Source organism: Homalodisca vitripennis, chromosome 4 (assembly GCF_021130785.1).
Source record: "Homalodisca vitripennis isolate AUS2020 chromosome 4, UT_GWSS_2.1, whole genome shotgun sequence".
Lineage (NCBI taxonomy): Eukaryota > Metazoa > Arthropoda > Insecta > Hemiptera > Cicadellidae > Homalodisca > Homalodisca vitripennis.
In genome coordinates, this window is record NC_060210.1 from 48,572,619 (window position 1) to 48,597,795 (window position 25,177).

At 29.9% G+C, this 25,177-nt stretch overlaps 1 protein-coding gene and 1 pseudogene across 2 annotated transcripts in view; both read right to left on the reverse strand.

Annotated features, from left to right (window-relative positions):
* LOC124359294 (5-hydroxytryptamine receptor 1) overlaps positions 1 to 25,177 on the reverse strand; it is a 411,266-nt gene that overhangs the window by 11,045 nt on the left and 375,044 nt on the right. The gene's annotated exons all lie outside the window — the stretch shown is intronic.
* On the reverse strand, positions 397 to 25,169 carry LOC124361008 (annotated as a pseudogene).

Here is a 25,177-nt window from a genome sequence, read left to right on the forward strand (position 1 = left end):
GAAAATTGGAAATACCCATAATCAATTTATTCAGTAGAAGAGCATTTTAAAAAGTTTAGTGATACATTCAACTTTCATCTCAACATGTACTGTCCACTCAAAATCATACAAGTTTGTCCCAGAAGGATAAACAACAAATGGATCACGAAAGGACTTTTAGTTTCTAGAGAAAAACAACAGATTTTCTCAGAAATTCACAAAACTGAGAATTCAAGACGTGTTTTTCTAAATTACAAACTAATTTACAGTAACGTTATCCAAGCTTCAAAGACATTTGATGTTTCCAAATCAATTCTATCTTCCAATAATATTTCTAAAACTGCTTGGGACACCATAAACGATAAAAACAAATCATACAGCAAACAGATAAAATTAAAAATGGTGACAGACTTCAGTTCAACAGATTCTTCGGATCTTTTGCTTGTGAGCAAGGCTCTTGCCCATCACCCCCACAGGGAATCCCAAGACGGAGGCAGTGTCCAGTAGCCTCCCTGGCACTGGCACCTGTCGTTGAAGAAGAGCTTGAAAAAGTAATTCAGCTGCCTCCAGCCAAAAAATTTAGTATTTAAATTTAATGTCGGCGTGGCTCATAAAAAATGTTCCAAGCATATTGTGAGACTATTAACCCAATTACTAAATTGACTCTTTTGAACAACGAGGTTTTCCATCACAACTCAAAACCGCGAAAATAACCCCGATTGTTAAGAAAAACTATCCCCAATACCCCTCGGCTTGTCTCAATTTTTCCATTTACGAGCAAAATATTCGAGAAAAGTTTCTTGACAAGAACACTTCAATGTTTGAATAAGCACAACCAGCTATCTAAAGACCAGTTTGGCTTCAGGAAGGGTAAGTTCACAATAGACGCAGTTGTAAATCTAGTCGACTCGGTTGTAGATGGGCTAGAACGTCGGTATCCCATTTTGACTGTGTTCCTAGACTTATAGGAAGCATTCGACTGCGTTTACCATCTTACAATCCTTGACAAACTATAATCTCATGGCATCCAAGCCGTACCTCTCCAGTGGATCAGATCATATCTAAGCCACAGAACTCAAATTGTCCAGATCTTAAACTAATTATCTGAACCAATTTATCTGAGTTATGGTGTCCCACAGGGCTCATTTCTCAGTTTAACTCCCTTCCTGGTCTATGACAATGATGTACGATCATCACTTCTGTACGGAAGACTAGTGCAGTATTCTGATGACACGACTCTGTTTCACTAAAAAATCTAAATTGATTCTGGAACAGTTGAAATCAACAACTGCATCCAACATTTTAACAGCCACAATCTTAAACAAACTCAGCAAAATCAAATTTTATAAATTTAGATTTACGATTGATTTAGATCAAATTTAAATAGTCATGACGAGCCAGCTGTTGTGTTTGGCTGACATTATGCTGGAAGAAGTGTACTGTTCGAAATTCCTGGGAATATACTTAGATCAAGGTTGACTTGGAATGATCACATCGACCACGTTTGCTCCAAATTGGCCTCAGGCATTTATGTTTTGAGGTCTGTAGCCAAATATTGCCCGAATCAGGTTCTGATGGTGGCGTATTATGGCTTGATTTACCTCCATCTCACTTACAAGATCTTGTGGGGAGCTTGTGAAAACTATCAATTCCTGAGAGTGTTCAAGCTGTTGAAATTTAGAGACTCATGCAAGGAAGCGTTCAAATATTTGCAATTGTTGACGATGCCCAGTTTCTACATCTTGGAAACAACACAGTTTTTATGTCTAAATGTGCCATGAGGAATAGCCGAGACATACATGCCTACGAGGCTAGAGGCAGAGATAACTACAGAACTGGTAGACTCAGAACGGTGGTTTATGAACGCTTGCCTTCACAGGCAGGTGTTGATTAAGTCAATAAATTACCAGATTCAATTAAAAACACTCAAACGCTTAAGGTGTTAAAAACTCGTTTGAAACGCTTTTCTCAAACGTTTTATAACGTTGACGAGTTTTTGGCATATGATAGGGAAACCAACAATTACAAAGACTGATTGAAATCGTCGCTGGAAGTGGGAATAATTGGTGAATGAATGGATGTAAGCAAATTATATTTAAGTGAGATTTCTTGTAGTGTGTATGACAACAATGTTAGCAAGTAAAAAGTAAAAATTTGACTTTTACCATACGTTGTATAATGTTTCGGCAATAAAAGTCCGATTTAATTATATTTGATTACTAGAGTGCAAATAATACTGACTTTTGACGTTGTCAATTCACACGTAGACCATATCAATTGAGTTATATATCACTCCGCGCAAGGATCCTTTTATTACTAGAGTGCCAATAACATATGTACATCGTTAAATCACATGATGACCATATCAGTTAAGATTTATACCATTCCGCGCAGAATACCATTTATTTTTAGATTAAAAATAATACACCTAAGTCGTCAACTCATACGTAGACCATATCAGGTTAACGGCATCACTAATCGGTGTTAAACTACCATTTTTGTGCCAGTTTTCAGCCATATTCCATACATTACTCGATAACACTACCATAATCCGTTATGTCGTTCTCTGTGTTACGTCACGTATCAATCTTCAATATATGTTAAATGTCACAGAACTAGATGCTTAAATATCCTACCGCCATAGTCATAAACATTTGATTAGCCTACAGTGACAGAAATGAACATTTAAGTAGTTTACTATAACTGCATTGAAAATAGAAATATCTTACTGACATGGCACTTAACATAATGGAACTAAGAACCAATTAATCAATAATTAAGATTATAGTGACTAGACAACAAATAAGCATACCGTTAGTCTCGTCATAGAAGTATAAATAACTGAATATACATATAAATAATAAAAAAATATTTTGAAGAAATAATAAAATAAAAATATTGAATTTAACAATAAATAGAATAGGATAAATTCTGCAGTATACAAAGCCATTCCAAAAGAAACAGGACTACCCATGCACTAAGTTTAAATCAAAGAGTTATTTAGTGCTGTAGGGAGGGTTGGCGATAAGACAATTTATCAGCCTTAATTTATACTTGTTTGTAGGTAGCTTCTTTATATCAGTTGGAGGTGCGTTGTACAATTTAATAGCCCTGACCTCATAACTTTTAAGAGTTATTGGATATTAATAAAACAGAATAAAAATATGGATTTTCTGTTTGGTAGAATACTTATGGAGACACACACAATGTGAAGTGTTCTATATTCTTTTTTTTAGATCAAATAAACTATATTTAAAACATATATAGCAAGAAGTTTATTGGAATAAACAATGGCCTACAGTGAAACTGAAAGAATCTCGAGGAATCTGTAGAAAAGAGGCCGTGCCATTTGGCCCCTCCCTCGGTTTGTACTTCTTTGAACTCATAGTTCAGACGTTACAAACTTTATGTAAAGTCCTCCGCTGCACTGACATTTTAAACTAAAGTAAATATTTACAACTAAACCATTGACGGATAGAAAATATTTTTAGAAGTTTATTCTTACCAAAATTAATGAAACGCTATATCACGATTAAAAAAATAAACATATACGTTGTTTGTTACTTTGATTATGAGATCCTGTTCTCAATGTTCAAATTATTTTCGATTTAATAAATATTGCATAATAAACTTCTCTAATTTACTTTATAAAAAAAATAAATCGCCGTCTCACAAGCTAGAATCCTCTTCACCATCCTTCAGTTCTATCAATCGTCAACCATTAGCCCTGAACATTTCACCTTCATTACTAATTTATAATTTATCACTAACCCTTAAATTTATAATTTAATCTTGCTTGAAAAAGTTCCCTAGCTACTGTATAAATGCTGCTTGCTTGATTGCTTAGGCAACAAAGATAAATTTGGACGGTCCCTAACATTCCTACAATTTATTTAACCATCAATTTTTCCACAAATTAGTTACTATGTACTACATAAAATGTATGATACATTCTAAATATATATTCTGGCTTTACCTAAATAAAAGTTAAAACCTCTCTATTAAAATAAGAACTCCTCTCTCTATTTTTCTCTAAGCTCCCATTTGTTCATCTGATTTGTTAACTTGCTACACTGTCCAAAAACAAAAATTAAATAATGATGTATATATATATATATATATATATATATATATATAAATATATATATATATATATATATATATATATATATATATATATATATTCGATAAATAATTTGTTGGAAAATCGATGTTTGATTTACATGTTTTAACTGAATTGTGCTACCAATATTATTTGTTTTTACCAAATCGTTGGTAAATGGGTTGAAATTTGAACTCACTCAGTTGAGTTTACTGTGTATTGAAGAGAGGCGAAGTTACTAAAGTTTAAATAAATACTAATGTCAGAGTAAATATGAACTTTATACCATTCACAAATAAATCCTTTAGAGAAATATATGAGATAAACTGAAACGTTTTTAAGATTGCATTAAATATATCACCCGTTTACCGGTGCCCCATTTATACATATTATCAATACCATATAAGTACGAAATTACGTATGTTTTGACTATTAACTAATTTGTATGTTGCATTTTATTTAAAGTTGCCAGTTGAAACGTAACTGTAATTCATACAGAAAATTTGTTTATATATTTAATTGAAAGATCGGACAAAATTGCTATGAATTGAAAATTATAACGAAATAAGGAGTAATATTTTAAAATTTAAACACTACTACATCAAATTCAGAAATTATAATATTTAAATATCAACTAATTGAGTGAAAGATGTACATCTTGCGTAATATATAATAACGATCGCAGTATCATATTTTTTAGAATTATTATTATTTTTTTATGTGTTTCATACTGCGTTCTCTAAGGAATTAAATGAGAACTAACACGCAATATGTGACATAATAATTTCGTACTAAATTAAAAAAACTACGTGAGCTTTTGACTTTTACTATAAATTTTTTTTATATTAAGTATTTGTCGTTTACGTTATGAAATACAACAAATTTTGATGGAAGTTTATTAATTTATAACTCTTTATAGTGGGTTAAATTTCGTTGTTGCTCAACAGGTTAAAATCGAATGATTCATAAATTCATTTGTTTATTTTTAATAATTTCCAGTAATTAATTAAAATTATATAGTTGTATACTGTATCATGTTTTCACAGGATTATTTTCTCTGATATGTTAGTTTTTATAAAAACTTTTAATACATTTTGTTTGTAAAATATAACTCATTAAGTTATTTTATTAAATTTTGAATCGGATGTATCTTCAATTCATAGAAATAAGCATATTATATATTGTGTTGCAGGATACATAACATATTTTCTTCAGTTAACTAAGGGTGGGTGACGTTCATGTTGATATACATTGGTAAGCAATCAGCTACCAATGACAATCATACACAATATCTATGAAATCATTCTGTTTGTTCTTTGATACAAAAGCAAACAAGATAAGTTTGCTTACTTAAGTATCCTTTAATTGTAATAAACTTTACATTGGATGGCCTTTCTATAACAGACAAGAGTAATTTTTCGTCAGTTGTTGTTAGGTGTACGGGAGGCTGGACAAACCAAGAGGGAGGCGTAAAGTCTAAGTGAGTTACCGCAGCCACTATGTGGTGAGAAGGAGATGGGTTCTGACAGAGATGAACCTGTCTTCTACCTTTTTGTGCCAGACTCAGTAAAAACATTGCTTCTTGTAAGTGATATCAGTTAACCGATATACAGTTAACAGATTTTATTACTCTAAAATGTTATTAAGAAACTGCTACGTCTCAATTATCGGTGGCTTGGTTATACATTTAACTCAAATACCAGAAAATAATTGCAAAGCGATTTTTTGTAACTGAGTTATTTTATGGAAGTGAAAAATTAACTGATTTTCTTACTGTACATTCAGTAATGGCAAGGTTCTAAATTCTTGACTTTAAGTACAATCTCACTCCTCAGAAGGAGGCTCCAATATTCCTAGCCTGAAACTAAGTGTTATAAAGCAACCTTTTCTGAAGTGTGAATTATTGAATGGGAGGATTCTAAAGGCCAAATCTTATCTAGACCCTACGCCAAACACCAGTACTTTTAATTTAACATAAATTGTTTTAAAGCACCGATGGCCCTGTCTCATGATAGCACTTGAGGAAACTTAAAGGAAACCTCACTGTAATGCTGGTACGTCATATAACGCACTATTAATAAAATACTGTACCAAAAAATGTTCTTAATAATATACACATTTTATCTTGTAAGTATTTCGGTTAAGTTAGTCGACCAGCTTGGTACGCCATCGCTATTTCGTTCAACATGACAGCTGATTACACTTTAAAAAGAAATTTATAATTCCGATGAATTCAAGTTTCCAAGAATCCGTATAACATTCCCTCAACTTCTTTTATTAAACATTTCATCTGTATCTCAAAAGACTTTTGAGATATCTATTACACAAATTCAATTTACAATAATGTATTAATATATAATACTAATTCATACGACTAAGCCAAAAATACCGTTAGCAATGAACTGACTTACTCATAAACAAGAACATGAGAAATATATGAGATTAATAAAATAATCGCAATATATCAAATTATTCCCATAACTGATGAAGGTATTTTACACTCATGAAATATTGTGGCAAATATACATTACTCGACGTTAAATTGTTCTAATTAGTTAAATTTGTAGACATTTTTTCTTCACTCCCTGTCGGTTGATTTTCCCTCTCTCAAACTTTACTTTACCTATGTTATCAATTATTTCCCTACAAAAACATCCCTTTTCCTATACAATCTAAAAATGTGGTTCCGTTCTTTCTTTTGACAGTTTCTGTGTTGAAACAGCTGTTTAAACACGATTTTGTTACATTTTCTTATAGATGAATAATTACTATACTATGAAATGTTATTTCATCTTTACAACGATTTCGTGAGAGTTTTGCATCGTGATGAAAATTATCGCTCACACACGTCTCGAAAGTTCTATTACGGGGCTCGATAACAATTTCCATGCTCTGCTTCGTCTTGGATTAAATACAATGTCACCCTACAGAAACTCACTTTCAAGATAAGCAATGAATCATTCTGTTTAATATTTATTGCTTTTAAGTAAGTAAATTCATAAAAATATGTCATCTACTTTTGTAGATATTTATTACCATATGAGACCTACGTAAAGTTTTTAACTAAGAGACGTGTTTAGAAACGTGTATTTTGATAAATGTGTAATAAGATTTTATTAGTTAGTGAAAAATTATGGTGCAATATCTCACAGACAGAGTTAGAATCTGAAGCTATTGTTTCCAGATCTTTTGTTTCCCCAGAATTATCTCTCCCCATTTCTCACTAAGCATTACAGATTTTATCATTGTGAGACTTAGGCAATGAAATCTATTCTAACCTTCTACAGTAGTAAAAAATAAACACATACATATATAAATGGTTTAGTAACATCTTATTAGATTGTAGAGAGATTATACGTTTTATGGTAAAAATTTAAATAATAATAATATTTTCTACAAGCAATATTTATACTCTCTAAAGCATGTTTGCCTGACGTAAACTGCAATCTTACAGTATTAAAAAAATTAACAGTTTGCCTTATTTCGAAGTAAAAAAAACTATAATCACATTGAATCATTTGCATATTTATATCGTTTCAATGTTAACATTGCCCATATAAACCGAGAGTTTCTCCTGAAATTTATATTACTTGTATAATTAAAATGAAAGTCTAACTGTTTACATCTCTGTAACGTAAATAAAAGAGCATTATACTTGTATATTTATTGGACTTAACAATAATCATTTAGTATTATTGAATTGAGTTCGTTGTTAATGTAAAGCTAAATTACTCCTTAATAGTTAGTATATTCTATAAAATAAAAGACCTAATTTGTTAGTTTTTACGATTTAATGAGTTTGATAACGTTATGTACAATAATTAAAAAATGCGATGTCCGCAGATTACTATGTCGCTCCTGTTTAATTTCCGACTGGAAAAAGAGAATATCGAATCTTTCCTCTTAGTTTTCCCGCAGATAAATAATCAAAAAATACATATAATACTCCATCCGCAAGGGGAAATTGGCTTTAGTAATCTAAGACCACTTTTGATATGATAAACACAACTATAATTTATTATATATATATATTAAAAATATTACTGTTAGATTTGATACACAAAATAAAACACGAAAGCTGCTATTTTGCAATATACATATTTTTTAAGACATCAAACAATATTCGATATTCGTATTTTTCAAATTTAATAATATTTAATTTTAATTTTATGAATAAAGAAGCTTTTGTAACTTGTTATAATTTAACCACGTTGATAATGCTGCATGTAAAAAAAATTCGTTATTACATTTATTTTAATAGGTTGAACTTTAATTTTAGATGTAAAGAAGAGGGGCCAATTTTGTTAATCTGTACTGTGGGTTCTGGTAATAACGTAATATATACATAATTTCAAGACAGTCAACGTAATTTATACTCAACTTATAATTTACACAAAATGATGAAACTTATATTCATAACACTCTGTAAACATAAATATAACAAAGTATACACACACACACACACACACACACACACACACACACACACACACACACACACACACACACACACACACACACACACACATATATATATATATATATATATATATATATATATATATATATATATATATATATAAGTAGATATGAATATGCCGATTCTAGACCACTTTCGGAGCCAACAGTAAATCAATGGAAAATACTGTTTAAAGGACAATAAACGAATCTGTAACTGTTTGCTTCTACTTTCTTGAGCTGTTTTAATATAATATATATTGGAAATGTTGTCAAATCTGCTACGAATAAACGAAACGCAGATAGAAAAAATTCAAAGTCAAAAAGTGCAAAACCATTTCTCGGTCGACCTTTTCTCCACCCTCTTTCTCTTTCTCTCTCCCTCTCTTTTTATGCCTATGACACGATCACTTCTACCGTTTATAGACTAGGATCTTTATTCAGGCTAGAGAGAGAGAGAGAAGAGTGAGATACGGATAGAGAAATGGTTCCGGAATACGTACTGAATACTTCTGAACTTGGTGTTTCTCCGCTATGGCCACTCGCATTGAAACAGTTCAGAAGTAAACTTCCTAAACGAACAAACCGAATTCGCGGACATATATACTGAGCAAGAAACTACAACATCCAATCGAGAAGTAAAAATTTAACAAATTAATTTAAAATATAATTTGAAAATTACAAGTAACAAAATGTACGCATATTTAAAATAGGTAAAATTATCTTACATTTAAAAAAAGAAAATGTTATAATAGTTAACGGAAACACAATTTTTATTCTTTAAAGCAATCTGCATTACCGACATTTTAGTTCCGAAAGAATGCGCTATGCACGAGGTGTGCCACTACAGACCGACCATCACGATAATCGCTTCGCCCGCGTCATATCCGTTAGTGATATCACGCCGTGAGAGGCACAATCGTTGGTTTACAATCACCATTTAGATAAATAAATTTTTCTATATAAATGTAGCGCGAAAAAATATCATGTCCGTTCTGCAAAAGAGATATTTTAAGAAAAAACTATGATCGCCATTATAATTCTAAAAGTCATGAAAAAAACAAGCAAATTTACAATAATGAACTAAATTATTTAAGACAATGGGCTAGAGAAAATCAAATTGCCGATCACGAAAACATGAATAATATTGAGAAATTACGAGAATTAAAGAGAAATTTCAAAGTTGAAAAGAAAAATCTCGACCTATTTAATGATGAAAAAATTCATTCAATAGCTGAAAAGTTGGCTATCGGTACTAACGATAAAACCAAGTCTGAAATCATTGAAAACATTGATAAAACTCTTAACAAAAAACCTGAAAATATCATAGATGTTGAATTTTTATCCTCTATGCAAGGTCTTTTCAAGCAATATATTTTAACAAATTTGAGCGATAAGTTTATGTCAATTTACAAATATCTTCCAATTATGCGCCCAGAAATTAAAAGTTTAATAGAAAAATTTCAAGACACTGTGAAAAATAGTAAAGGATATCTCTCTTTGGAATGCGAATACGAACGAACCTTAGTAAACGGTGAACCACAAACTTGCCCAATGTACTTTACTATAAAAGCAGACGAGATCTTTGATGTAAACGACTTTATTTCTAAACAATTTAATAAATTATCACATCGAGAACAGACAAATCATCCAAATAGGGGTTCAGGATGGACATTTAAAAGCTGCAAACAACTATTTTTGAGCCTTAACAAACACGAAATGATGAATGCTGGATCATATATCGATTTGCCAAAGAAAATCAAAGATAATAAAGCTTGAATAAATATCAAAAATAAAGATGATTATTGCTTTATTTATTCTATCCGATGTGCTATTGAAAAACCCGAGACTCACGTTGACAGAGCAAAACAATATGAAAAATTTGTAAATGACGAGATATTTTCGGGCTTTGAGTATCCAATGTCTTTGAAAGATATACAATTATTTGAGAAACGAAGTTACAATTCCAAGTAAAAATATCCAAAAATGTCTATCAATGTCTACAGTTTTGATGAAAGTATTAAGGTTGTTCCGTTACAAATTTCTGAAAAATATGATGCAGAATTAAATATTGATCAACTGTATGTAAAACAAGAAGACAAATCTCATTTTGTTTTGATAACCAATTTAAGTAGGTTAGTGAGTTCTCAAACATCCAAACATGGACATAAAAATTTTCTATGTAGAAGGTGTTTAAGCCATTTCTACAAATCTGGAGATTTAACAGATCATTTAGAAATTTGCAAGCAACATGAAGTTTGTAAGCCAATTATGCCGTTTTCAGGTCAAACAACTAAATTTACTAATTATCAAAAGAAGTTTAGCCATCCGTACGTTATTTATATGGATTTTGAGAGTATATTAGAAACAATTCCGACATGCAAGAACAATCCACAAAGATCGACTACTACCAAGATTCAGAAGCACATTCCTTATGGTTTTTCTCTATATTTAGTGTCGAATGTGACGAATGTTTGAAGAGCTCAATAAAATATCAAAATACATAGCTACAAATTATAATTCTAAGAACAAAAAACCTATGAAACTAACTGAAGAAGAAGAAGAAATTTTGTATCAAAATTCAAACGTTTGTCATATCTGTGAAACAGAAGGTTTTAATGGTGAAAAAAGATTAAAAGTAAGAGATCATTGTCATTTAACAGGTAAATTTCGAGGCGCAGCTCATTCATGTTGTAATCTGAATCTCAAATTTCCTCAAAATATTCCAGTTTTCTGTCATAATATGTCAAATTACGATACTCATTTGTACATAAAAGAATTGGCTAAACAATATGGAAATGTTGATTTGATTGCAAACACCGATGAACGATACATAAATTATTCTGTAAATTCTGGATATGGCTACGAGTTTGACAATGATAAACCTAGAAAATTTATCAAGTTTTCTTTCGTAGACACATTTAGATTCATGGCGTCATCTATCTTTGCACAACTTTACTGGATAAAACTGAATACGTTGTTCATTCAAGAAATTTGAAATTTTACCTTGAAGAAGGGATGGTGTTGAAACATGTGAATAGGGTTATTGCATTCGATCAGAAGCCTTTTATGAAAAAGTACATTGATTTTAACACAAACATGAGAACCAAAGCTACAAGTGACTTTGAGAAAGATTTTTATAAGCTCATGAACAACTCTGTTTTTGGAAAATCTATGGAAAATGTGCGAAATAGATGTGATATCAAACTAGGAAATGAAGAGTTTTCAATGAAACAAGCTAAGAAAACAAACTTCAAATGCTTTAATATCTTTGACGACAACTGTATAGCGAGTCACATGTACAAACAAAAGGTTAAATTTAACAAGCCAATCTACATAGGATTTTCAGTTCTTGACCTATCAAAATTGCTAATGTACGAGTTTTATTACGATAAATTAAAGAAGTTTGACCCAGATTTGAATCTGTGTTACATGGATACAGACAGTTATTTCGTAGAATTGAAACGAGATCCTTTTAAAATTATGAAAGAAAATATAGATGACTTTGATACAAGTGATTATCTAAAAGATCACGAATGTTTCACTACTAAAAATAAGAAGGTAATAGGGAAATTCAAAGATGAGTTAAATAGCGAAGTTTTAGAAGAATTTTGTGGTTTGAGATCGAAAATGTACTCGTACAAATATCTAGACAAAAATCCAGTAAGATGCAAAGGAATTAAGAGAAGCGTTGTAAATAAAACAATAAATATCGAAAACTTGAAGAGATGTTTGTTCGAAGGTAAAGAAGAATTTAGAGAGATGACTTGCATTAGAAGTTATAAACATGAGTTGTACACAGTTACCATAAACAAGTTAGCACTGAGCGCTAAAGATGATAAGAGAATTATCCTAGAAAATAAGATCGATACAGTACCGTATGGCTATGAAGCGAAATCTAATATTTTAGAAGAGTTAAACAAAGTTGGAAACGTTGATATATAAATGGAAGATGATTTAATTCACTGCCACAAATGTAAGAAAAAAACGAAAAATATAGATTCTAAGATTGTTCAAACTCAAAACGGATTGTATAGAATTGCAGAAAAATGTTCAAAATGTAAGACAAATAAGAGTAAATTTATAAAGAATCCTTATGAAAAACAAGTAAAGAAAGAATCTAAGAATAAAGAAGAAATAGAGATTGAAGCTAGAGAAATTCATGCACCAGTACGAAAAAAGTTTAAAAAGAGAAAAATTATAACTTTAGGAATTGACGATTGATGGGCAGCAGATTTAGTAATAATGTCTAACTATTCGGATCAAAATGATGGCTTCAAATATATGTTAAATGTTATTGATACTTTCTCAAAATATGCTTGGTCAAGAGCTATCAAAAGAAAAAACGGCAAGGATGTTTCAAAAGCTTTCGAAGATATAGTAAAAGATGCCATAAGGATCAATCACAAACCTCCTAACCTACTTCATACAGATAGGGGTTTAGAGTTTAAAAATAAAGAATTTAATGATGTTTTAGAGAAAATACAACATTAAGATTTATCATACTGAAAACGAAGAGAAATCAAGTATTGTAGAGATATATAATAGAACTCAAAATGAGAGAATGAAAGTAATTTTTGAGATTAATAAAAACTTTAAATGGATCGATATTGTTCAAAAAATCGTAAACAATTATAACGATACAGTTCACAGCACAATCACAATGAAGCCCAAAGACGTAGATAAGGATGCAGAAAAGGAGTTATTAGAGACCGTTTTCAAGTATATTCCACCAGAAATTCACACGAAAACTAAATTTAAAATCAATGATCATGTAAGAATTGTTAGTAAAAAAACAAAATTTTCGAACAAATATAAGAACAATTGGTCAAGAGAAATCTTTGTGATTTATCAAATTAATAACACAGATCCTGTAACTTATAGTATAAAAGATTTAAATAATGAAGAAATAACCGGAAAGTTTTATGAATATGAATTGAGAAAGTCAAAGCTATAATTTTTTCTATATAAATGGAGTCTCAAAAGAAATGTACAAAGTGTCAATAATTTAAAGATTTTGAAGCTTTTTATAAAAATAAGAATAAAAAAGAAGGATTAGGGTCTATGTGTAAGGATTGTCGTAGTAAATATGAGAGAGAATTATACGAAAAAATAGAAAAATTAACTGTAGAAGAGAAAGAATGTTGTATTTGTAAAGAAATTAAGAATATTTCAGAATTTCACAACTGGCATTATAGTAAAGATAAAAAAAAGCTTTTTGTAAGGATTGTGCTATAAGAATTTTCCGAGAAAGTCAAAATAAACCGACTCATTGCGAATGAGGAAGAGTTCTTCAATGGTTACCTAGTTATGCTAAACATTTATAAACCAAATATCATAAGTCAAGAGTTTTTAATAAAATTTAGTAACATTTTTATTATGTAATAATTGTTTCTATCTAAATGGAGTCTCAAAATAAATGTACAAAGTGTCAAGAATTTTATAAGGAAAAGAATAGAAAAGACTGTTATTGTAAGGATCATGATGAATTATATGATAAAATGGACAAATTAACTTTAGAAGAGAAAAAGTGTTACTTTTGTAAAGAAATTAAAAATATTTCTGAATTTAATAACTGGCAGTATAGTAAAGATAGAATAGATGCTTTTTGCAAAGATTGTGCTAAAAAAATTTTCAGCGAAAGTTATAAAAACGAAACGCCTTGTGAATAAAATATTCTGCAATGGTTACCTAGTTATGCTAAACATTTACAAACAAAATATAATAAATCGAGAGTTTTTAGTAAAATTTAGAAACATTTTCATCGTGTAATTTAGATATTCTATAAATCAGTCGAGATTCTGCCATATTTGTAGTAAAATGATTTCCGTTGTATAAAATATTAAAAGATTCTTTCATTTGGTTGTAGAGATTTATACTATTTGGATCTCCATATCTTAATAAAATTTCCATTTCTGGGTAATCAATTTCAAGTTCTTTCAATCTTTTCGGTATTTCTCTCTTTTGAGCTCTGATAACGTAATAAGGATATTCCCACATGTGATTCTTCTTAATTAATACAAAAACATGGTGTTTTTTCTTAGCAAAATCTTTACAAACAAGGTCTGGTTTCATTAAGTCAATTTTTACACTTTGTTTTGCGATTATTTCCCTTTTGATTTCATCTTTAATTTGCAAGTGTTTTACTTCATCCTCTAAATATTTAATCTTGTTTTCAAGTTTGTACTCACCAAATTTTCTAATGGAGGGTAATACTTCTTCTAAAACCCAGTCTTGAAATAATTCTGCTTTCTTCATTTTAGATTTTAATATTAAAGAATATATTCCCGGTTCATTAATGAAAATAGTGTTTTCTTGAAAATTTGAAGGTAGTAACGATTCGTTACCCCCTTTGTTTGTAAATGTTTTTCTGTACTTTTCTTTAACATGGTCAATAATAGCTTTATTCGTATTTTTAAATTCTAATATTTCTGCTACATCTTTTGCTTTGAACCAACATTCATTATTATCATCCACAATTGTAAAGATATGTTTGTTTTCAAATGTAAGTTGATTATTGAGTAGGTCTACAACTGACTCCATTTAGATAGAAAAGAAATTTAACTAGTAATTTTTATTTCGAGAATAAAGGCCAGATTCATTGATAAAAAACAGTGTCAGGATGAAGATTGTTAAGGGGCCATTCGAATAGCCCCTTGTTTTTTAAGTAAAAATATTGAATTTTATCATCATCAACTCATTTTTATTCCTTTTTCAATCTTAAATATATTGTTGTTTTACTCTCATTATTTAATAAATTTCCCTCAGAGTCTTGTATAGTTAGAACGTTTTTTTGAATTCTTTTAATATTTTTTCTAATTGGAATATAATCGATTTCATTCGGTTTTTCACTGATTTTTGATCCGTAAGCAACATTTGGGAAAAAAGTGTAGAAAATTTCAGATTCTTTGTGTAAATGTTCGGTATGATTTTCAAAACTAGGTTCAACGAGATTGCAGTGCACTTCAATTACATCAAACGGTCTAAATTTTGGCGTTTTATTTCCTAAATATACCTGATTTGGCTCAATAGTTTCTTGAACAAACCCTAATAAATCTACTATAATTGCTGAAAACATTATTCTTACTGGTGATTTATTTGAATTTTATTAGAGAGATAATTTTTTTTGCATTTCAAACTTGTTTTCGTCAAAGTTTAAAGATTTATCTGATTGTTTGAATGTTTTCATATAATTTTTAAGGGAATTTTTTATTTGATCGAAGGTATAATATCCTTTGTTTAAACCATAATATTTTGTTATGTTCTTCTCACTAAATCCTATACAATAAGGAGAACTTTCACTAATATTTATTACAAAATTGTCAAAATAAAAACCGCTTAAACCGATAAAATAATTTGATTCTCCCTCTAAATGAATAGGATGTTCTAAGTTTAAAACTAATTTAGAGCTTTCTGAAGTCAACTTGAACAGCTTCATTTTCGCTATTTAAATGGAGAAATTTTTAAAGCAAAAAGATCAGATAAAACTTCAAACGTTTGAAGAAAATAAGAAAGATCAACCAATCAGATTGTTAAATTACATTAAAAACATAAAACCAATATTTAATACATTTTATTGTTTTGTGAGGCCTTTCGATATCCAAGATATCTTCTTCAGACACATCACAAAATAAATACAAAAAGTAAATTTGATTATTAATAATAGTTAACATATGTGATTTAATATTAATTTGTTTTGTGTGGCGTAGTGTGTAAATATAATTAAATTATTACTGGTATTATACTATATAAATTTTGAATGTTATTTTTGTAATCTTCGTTTAAGTAATATTGAATTTTGAATCGGTCCATCTTCTTGATTTAATAGATCATCTGTATTTGTTTGATTTATGTAATATGACTCCCATGCATTTAAATATTTTGGAGTGTTAACATGTTTTAATAGTTTGAAGTTTTTCTGTGATATGGTGTGTCCAGTATTGATGCAGTGGTGTGCGACGGCAGATTTTTCTTTTCTGTTGAATTTAATGTGGGAGCAATGTTCTTTATATCGTTTATGAATTTTTCTTCTTGTTTGTCCTATGTATTTTTTGTTGCAGTCATCACATTTAATTTGGCATATACCTGTTTTTAATGTAATTTAACAGTGACCAATATAAGCTCCATCTACAGCAATCAGATTGTTAATTGTTGGTTCAAGTGGATCTGGAAAAACAACTTTATTATTGAATTTTATCTACAATAGGTTGATTCCTTATTCCAATTTGTATGTTTTTAGTAAATCTTTAGAACAAGACGCATACAAAAAATTACAACAAAGATTCAAAAATATTGAGAAGAACTTAAGCAAAGAAATATCACATTTTTATAATGCTTCTGAGGACATAGTTCCGTTAAGCGAATGTAAACCCAATTCGTTAATCGTTTTTGATGATTGTATTTTGGAAAATCAGGACGTTATTAAGAAATATTTCGTAATGTCTCGTCACAAAAACATATCTTGTATCTATCTTTCCCAATGCTTTTCAAAGGTTGATAAACAAGTTATTAGAAATAATTTGAATATGTTGTGTGTTTTTAAGCAAGATGTATTCGAGAAATATTTACAACAATTATGTGGGATCTGATATGAGTTTTAACCACTTTAATGAATTATGTGATAAAATTTGGAAAGAAGACTATGGATTTTTAACTATTAATCTAACTTTGAAGCCTAAAAATGGTAAATATATGAATAAATTTTCTAATATAAATGCTGCTCAGTGGTCTGACAAATCTACTTGATAAAATATTTGTTACAATTATTTTTACATTATCTTTACTTTTTATTTACATTATGAAGACAACTGAAAAACGGTAAATCTGTTCACGTTTTTACGTTCCACGTTCACGTTTTACGTTCCACGTTCACGTTTTCACGTTCCACGTTCACGTTTTCACGTTCCACGTTCACGTTTTACGTTCCACGTTCACGTTTTACGTTCCACGTTTCAAAATTTTTCTAATTAAATGGTGAACGTAACTTCTGAAGAAGCGAAAAAACTTGATCAAATCGAAAAGAAATTAATCAAAGAATTTAAAGAACAGATTCGAATTGATGAAAAAGAACAAGAATTTATTCAAAAAATTAATCAACCTGTAACTTCTGCAATTAAAAATTTTGAAGGTAAAATTGAAAACGTTTTAAGTGGTAATAAAAATTTGATGAATTTGGTTCCAGTTGTACGACAATTTGCTGATATTTCGATTCCAGAATCTGAAGTAGAAGAGTTTGAATTGCCAAAATTACCATCTTCAACACCCTCGAATCATTGAAGAATCTACAATAGGTTGAAACCAATAAGTCCTAGAACAATGGATATTAATAGTTGGTCCAACTTGGTAGAAAGTTTCTTCCTAGAGTAAAAGATGATAAATTTGGTTTGTATTGGGATTAAAAAAAGAATAGTTTTATGATTGGAAATTAGCCCGTGGAATTTTGAACATAATGATATCATTATTAATGAAAAAACATATGAAGGAACTCAAGGTTTATGGAGATTATTAACAGGACTATGACGCTCCAAAAGATAATTATATTCTGAAGAAGATTTGAAAAAAGTATACAGAAATGTGTTATGGGAATCTGGACTCAATTTACAAAAATAATGATCCATCCTACTAAGAAGCCTAAGTCAAGTAGAGGTAAAAAATATATAAAATTAATTAAAACAATTTGGGAAAAACGAATCGAAGGATCAGGTGTAAAGAAAATACAGTGATAATAAGGATTGAATACAAGATATATCGACGATTTGACAAAAACTCGATGGAATTATTAATTATATTTATGCTCAAGAAAAGGCTGGAAACAACAATTTTTTTTGAACGGAAAAAGAAAGCGATATTAAAGATTTTATTTCGAACATAAACTTGATGAGGTGATTGAAAAACCTGATGGAATTAAAATATTTTAAAACGAATTTTGCGGTCCGCAATAAGTTCATGTATATGATGAGGGTAGCGGACTTTTTGAATGATTTTATCAACAATTTACTTTTGAATTACACGCTAACCAACTTATTTTCAGTATCTGGGGCCCTGGCACAAAACTCGAAAAAAGACTAAAAAGAGGAGATTCTTGGTGTGAATAAATTAGATCAAGCTGGCAATGGAACACGATTATTTTTTATGCAAAACATAGAGGACACAATATTCACAGACATTATAGCAGATAAAGTTTTGCAAGATATGGGCAATGGATAGCTTTTTATCAAAAGAATTTTATTTTTTTTTAGCTAGTTTAGGTGAAAGATTTTGTTGCGCTTCCAACAAGCTGGAGCAATGTTTTTGAAGAGAAAAACTAGGAATGGGGAATCGAAGAGAACTTGAAATTTTAACTATATAAATGGAGGTGAACGTAAAATTTCAGCAAAAATCAGAAAGAAAAAAACAAATAAAATCCGCTTTTAAGAAAAAAATACCCGTTATAGTATTCAATTTAAAATAGATCAACTAAAAAATGGCGAAGATAAGATATTTTTACATAATAGACAATACATCTAAACTCGAAAAAAAAATAAGAAAAACGATAAAGGAACCAGATAGAATTTTCTTATTTTCCTTATAATCAGTTTTGAAAGAACTTAAAAATGGGTGGACTTTTGAAAGATTTACTAGATTTTGGACGAAAATATTCCACTTGTTAAAAATTGTTGTTCCTTATGTTCGTAAAGCTGCTCCAAAATCGTTAAAAAAGATGTGATTCCTATTGTTCGAAACATTTTAAAATTGGTTAGATAAAGAGTTGGAAGCTGTTACAGGATCTGGATTAGATGAAAAAACTTTGGAAAGTTACGTGAAATCAAACATTGAAAAAAAAAATTTAAACCTTTTAACATTCGGAGGGGGGGGAAGAGAATTGGAAGAAATCTGCAAAAATATTAAACATTTTAGAGGAAATCTTCATGAGAGATACATTACACTGAAAAAGTTGAAGAAATTTGAATGTGGAATTGTGAATTTTAGACTCGATTATGGGAAGTGAAACGCATTGGATTTGTTATTATAAAAATGATAAGAATGCATGTTATTTTGATTCGTATGGATGGAGAATTGAGGACATAACACCTATAGAATTGATTAAATATTTGAAAAAATCAAGCGTCTACTACAATGATTCTCAGATTCTAGTTTATTAAAAGATCCCCCCCCAATTTGTGGTCATTTATGTGTTTTTGTTTTGAATGAACTGGAGTAATGGTAAAGATTTTTAAAGAAGTTGTTAACAAATTATTACTTAATAAATATGGATTCACAAAATATTTTTGATGTATTTGGTACACAAATTATTCAAAATGTAGATAACTAGTTCAATTTTGATAGTTTGAGAAATGAGTGTTTGATAACAAGTTAGAAAATATTTATTACAAAACCTTCCAAATTCAGAATATGTTTTGCCTGTCGAGATGAAGATTTTAAAGCAGGAATATGATAACAAACTTGCAAATTTCAATAAGTTCAAGTGAAGTTGCTGATGAAATACAAACATTGGAAAAAGAATTTGAAGATGGGTGCAGTAAAAATATTTACTCAATTTAATATGTCTCATATCGAAAAAGCTGACTAAAATTACTGAAGCGATCAAAGTTAAAAAGAATTATGTTAGTTTTGGCTAATAAAAAAAGAATTGTCGGTTGTTGTTCGACCTGGTATTGACAAACATGATGTTGTTGTTAAAGAACAAATTTTAAAAATCTCTCTAAAAATTAATCAGAAAACATACGATATTGTTTGATTTTACATGATCCGAATGTTAAAATAAATGCCTTAGATTTTAAAGGAAAAAGACTTAGCAGCGTTAGTATGGGGAATTTATCCGGTTTGATGTTGTTGTAATGATTCAATTAGAAGATCATATTAAAATGTTTAATGAACTAAAACAAAATATGTGAATGATAAACAGCATGTTAAAGATTTTCTACAACAGAATGTCTATGACAAAGTTAGAAGTCTATGAAAAAAACTTGAAGAAAGAAGTAAAAAGATCAGTAGACGATGTTGGTGAAATTGCTGAAAAAGTTATACAATTTGAGCAATATTATAATTCATTTACAGATTCTGTTAATAAGCAGTTGAGAGAAATTGCGCAAGATTTTAATGAATATATCAAAATAAAGTTAAAGAACTAGTTTCGAAAAATTCAGGAAGATTTTGAGACATATCAAGATAATGTTCGTGAAAAAATAAAAAGTAATGGTGAATTACTTGAAGGAAATAGATGATTAAACTCGATAAAGTAAATAAACTAGAAGAAAAAACTTTAATAAATTTAATGAAGATGTTTAATAAAACGTTTGAAAACATAGACAACAGTTTTTAATGGATTAGGCGGCTATGATGACTAATTTTCCCTTATATAAATGGCGCTCATTATATTGTGTGAAGTGTAAGGCAAAAACTGAAACAAATGATATAAATACTATGCAAATACTACAATGGAGTTAAAAGAATTTCTGGAAAATGTGCTAAAGTAACGCTAAAAAGAGCCAATTTATAAAAACTTGATTTTGAAATTTTTTCTTATAAATTAGAGATGGAGGGACATTACAGTGCTTTCGATCTTTTTATAATGCAACACGAAAGAGATTTAAAAAAAAAAAAAAGAAAAAGCACATTGGGATTGATATTTCTCAAAAAAAAAAATGAATTATCCGAAGATATGATGAGATTATACGTAAACAAATTGAAATTGGTATAACATTGCTAAAATATCAAAATCTGTCCCCAGAGGTAATTCAAGAAAATATACATTATCAAATTAAAAAGATCATATGTCTGTTTCTTTGCCTCTACAACAACTTCAGTATAAAGTTTTTGGATGAAAATAAAGATACAGTTGATTTGGAATAATATTATAGATAGCGGTTTAACTATCCACTGTGCAGATTTTATTGAAATATGTGGCCGAAATTGCAAAATTTAAGGAAGAGAATCCTGAATATGACGACAGTAGTAGATCATTAAAAATTACTAAAATTTATATCTTTTCTTATAAAAACGTACATTTATTCTGGTTTTCTATTGAGCAGCAAGGGTATAAAGGTAGTAAAGAGGTTATTATAGATTCAAATACAAAATTGAAGAAATAAAAAAATTATGGTAGAAGTTCAATAATGAGAAATCAGGGAGAAATGGTTAATACTACTGGAGTAAGCAAGAAATGAACAGAGGTTATATAAAAAATCAGAGATATAGTAAAAAAGAAAATAATTAGAGAATGCGAGCTAGCATCAATAACTTATACTTGCATCAATAAAATGCTAAAGAAGTCCTTCAGGATCCTACAATAGTGTCCTCTTGTGCAAGAAATTATAAGATTTCCCTCGAAATAGCCACTGGCCCAGAGAAATATTTTATCACGGTGCACGTACAGTTTTGAGCAGCGGGCGATTCAATTAATTCCGTGATTGTCTATACGTACAAACAAGACGAACGTATGCCAACAGATGTTGCTGAACATTTACCGTCGGGGTTTTCAGTCGAAAGAAGTGATAGCGGGTGGTTGATAAGTGTAACATTATACAGGTACATAGCTGATTGTCTTGTACCCAATACTTGTCAAGTAAAAACATTCATGACAGTGGTTTCTTCAAGGTGGTGGTTTTCGATCCTTTAGAGACCAGTAGGACTAGCTCGGAGGGATTTGGCAGAATTTGGAAGAATATGGCAATTTTTAGGTCTAAAATTTCTGTACAATCGGTTGACCAGTTTATGCTTGAAACCAAAACAAACAAACAAAGGGACTTTCGCATTTATACTATTATTAGGATTGTAAATCTATTAGGACTTTTTGAGTTTATCCGTCCTACACATATATAATTAGACTTATTCTAACCACACCAGTCATCCATTGTATTTAATACAACTATTATTGTATATTTTGGCACGAGAGTTACAACTAAATAGCTCTTGACTGGTTACTTCCAGGTGCGCTCAAAGTTAGCAAAAATAATTACCTACGGTGGATGAGTTGTCTATTGGAACTTACAAACTATGTAATTGACTTCGAATATTACCAGTAACAATGTCAGGATCGTTAACATTAGTGAATATTTCTAAAGATCAAGTAAATGGTTCTAAATTTTAATTTCTGCTTAAAATATGGTTAGATTTTCTCCAAGAGATTGCGTACGGTATTTTATGTTAAATGGTTTTTTAGTCTGTTAAAAATGTTATTTAAAGACTGGATGACAAATTATTCCACATTTAATTAATGAACAAAATGGTGATTCATTTATCGTACCCACCGTTAGTTCTAGTATGTGACCAACCGCATATTTCATTGCTCGTTAGGATTTTGATCGTAATATGGGTACATAATGAACCTTAACAAGTTACACGTAAGTTCCTTATATCAGTACAACATACACAGAATAAAATAAGTCATATGATACGTTATAGTGGGAAAACTATCAAGTTCGACTAGGAGGAACACATTTTGTCTGGTTAACATAGAGATGTTTGACTCTGTCTTTTTAAACCAATAAACAGAGAAGATCTAAAGAAAGCTCCAGAGTTACTTTTAATATAATGCTTGTACCACACTAGGCTAAAGGGAAAGTTGAATATGGATTTTTATAAGATGCGTCATTTACTCACCCTATTTGTTATATTTATGAGTAAAACCTTAGTTTAGTTTTAATAATCATGATCATATTACTTCTGTATATTTAAGTATACAATTTGTGTACATAATAGTTTATATTATATGGTAATGGCTAGATAAAATCATCTGTGAGCCTTAAGTCGAACGAGCCCTCCGCTCCTGGCTCATTAGCCTACGAACCGTTACCCGGGCAAAATTTGTTCAATATGTACGTTTTCAACGGATGACATTGCCCACTCTCGTGCGTTCTGCACATAAGTATCCTATTTATTCCATTAACTATTATTATACTTTATTGCGTGTTTCTGGAGATATTCTCCTCTTGTGAATTCTTTTTCTCTTGAGGTCCTTTCATGCAAATTTGAATTAAATGTGCGGCATCGGTTATTTAAATTCAAACTCTGTTTCTCACTAATATCCTTTACTATTATAAATTCGAGTGCACCTGCAGAATACCGAGGACTAAGCTATTACACGTGTCTGATGAAGTCTATCATGCAGGGGGCTAGCCAACACATAATCTTCCCTTAGATCTGATGGCGAGCCTTGTATACGGCATAAACCTAACATGTATATATCAACTCTTCAAACTTTGACATGAAAGTGTATTAAATTTAATGCAACATTCCTATATGACCGAATATTAATTATATGGAATTCCCTCTAACCTGCGTAGAGAAATACTTTAAATGTATTTATGGGGTTTATAAATGCATGAAAGATTATATCAACTTTTAAAACACACAAGTAAAAATTTAATGATGTAATGTTTATTGACACTTTACAAAAATGTCAATAATTTAATACAACTGTTATGTTTTTACAACTCTAAGAAACATTATATTCCTGAAGAGTTACATTATGAGTGAAACACAATGACACAAGAAGCTAGTTTATAAGCACAACAAGTAGTATACAAAGTTGAACAAGATATAACTACACAACAGGAGTTTGCAAGGGTGTGAAGTGACTGTGGTTGCGGCATGCTTGCCTCTCCACTAGCTGTCGACAACTTGCCTAAGCTACAAACTTACACTACAAGCATACTTGTAAAGTCTGATTCAGACATCCCTTTCAACTCGAATTCGACAAATCACCAAAGTTTCACTTTTGTGAATAAATATTATACACGTGAAATGTGAATAGTACTAAAACAAACTTTACAATATACAATAGATATTTCTGTCGACTTCTCGACTCGTAACACACATACACATCGCCTTGGTAAGTCGCTTGACAAAATTGTACTTTTCCTTGATTATCATACTTTCCGACTGTAACAAAATCAAATACTCCTACTGAATACAATGTAATATAAGTAATGCTACAGTTCATATTTAAGTACGTAATTTATGTCAAATTTTTGTATGTAATTAGTTCACGAATAATATTATTTACATAAATTTAAAACTATGATTTAATATCATATATATATATATATATATATATATATATATATATATATATATATATAATTTATTTAAATAAACATGGAATCGCAAAAAGTACTAGCGAATCCTCCTCAAATTCAGTTAACTAGTATTCTGCCAATATAAGGGAGCGCTGATAATAAGTTTGTAATAACAGTTGCTCCTCAAAAAGATATTTGACCTCATGGTAAAACGTACCCTAAGAATGCTGTAGCTATTGTTAATAATATATAATTACTACTCCTACTATTCATGTTTTAATAAACTTGTATGACCCATAATATATACCTCGTCCTGTATGTAAATAAATGCAGATAAAAAATATTGATGCACCATTTGAATGAATTGTTCGCATTAATCAACCGTAATTTACATCTCGAGTAATGTGATTTACTCTATTAAATGCTATTTCAATATTTGATGTATAATGTATTGATAATAAAATACCTGTAATTAGTTGAATGGTTAAGCATAAACCTAAAATTGATCCAAAATTTCATCATGATGATAAATTTAAAGGAGCTGGTAAATCAATTAATGAATAATTAATAATTTTAATAATTGGATTATTTTTTCGTATTGGCTTATTCATAAGTTTTT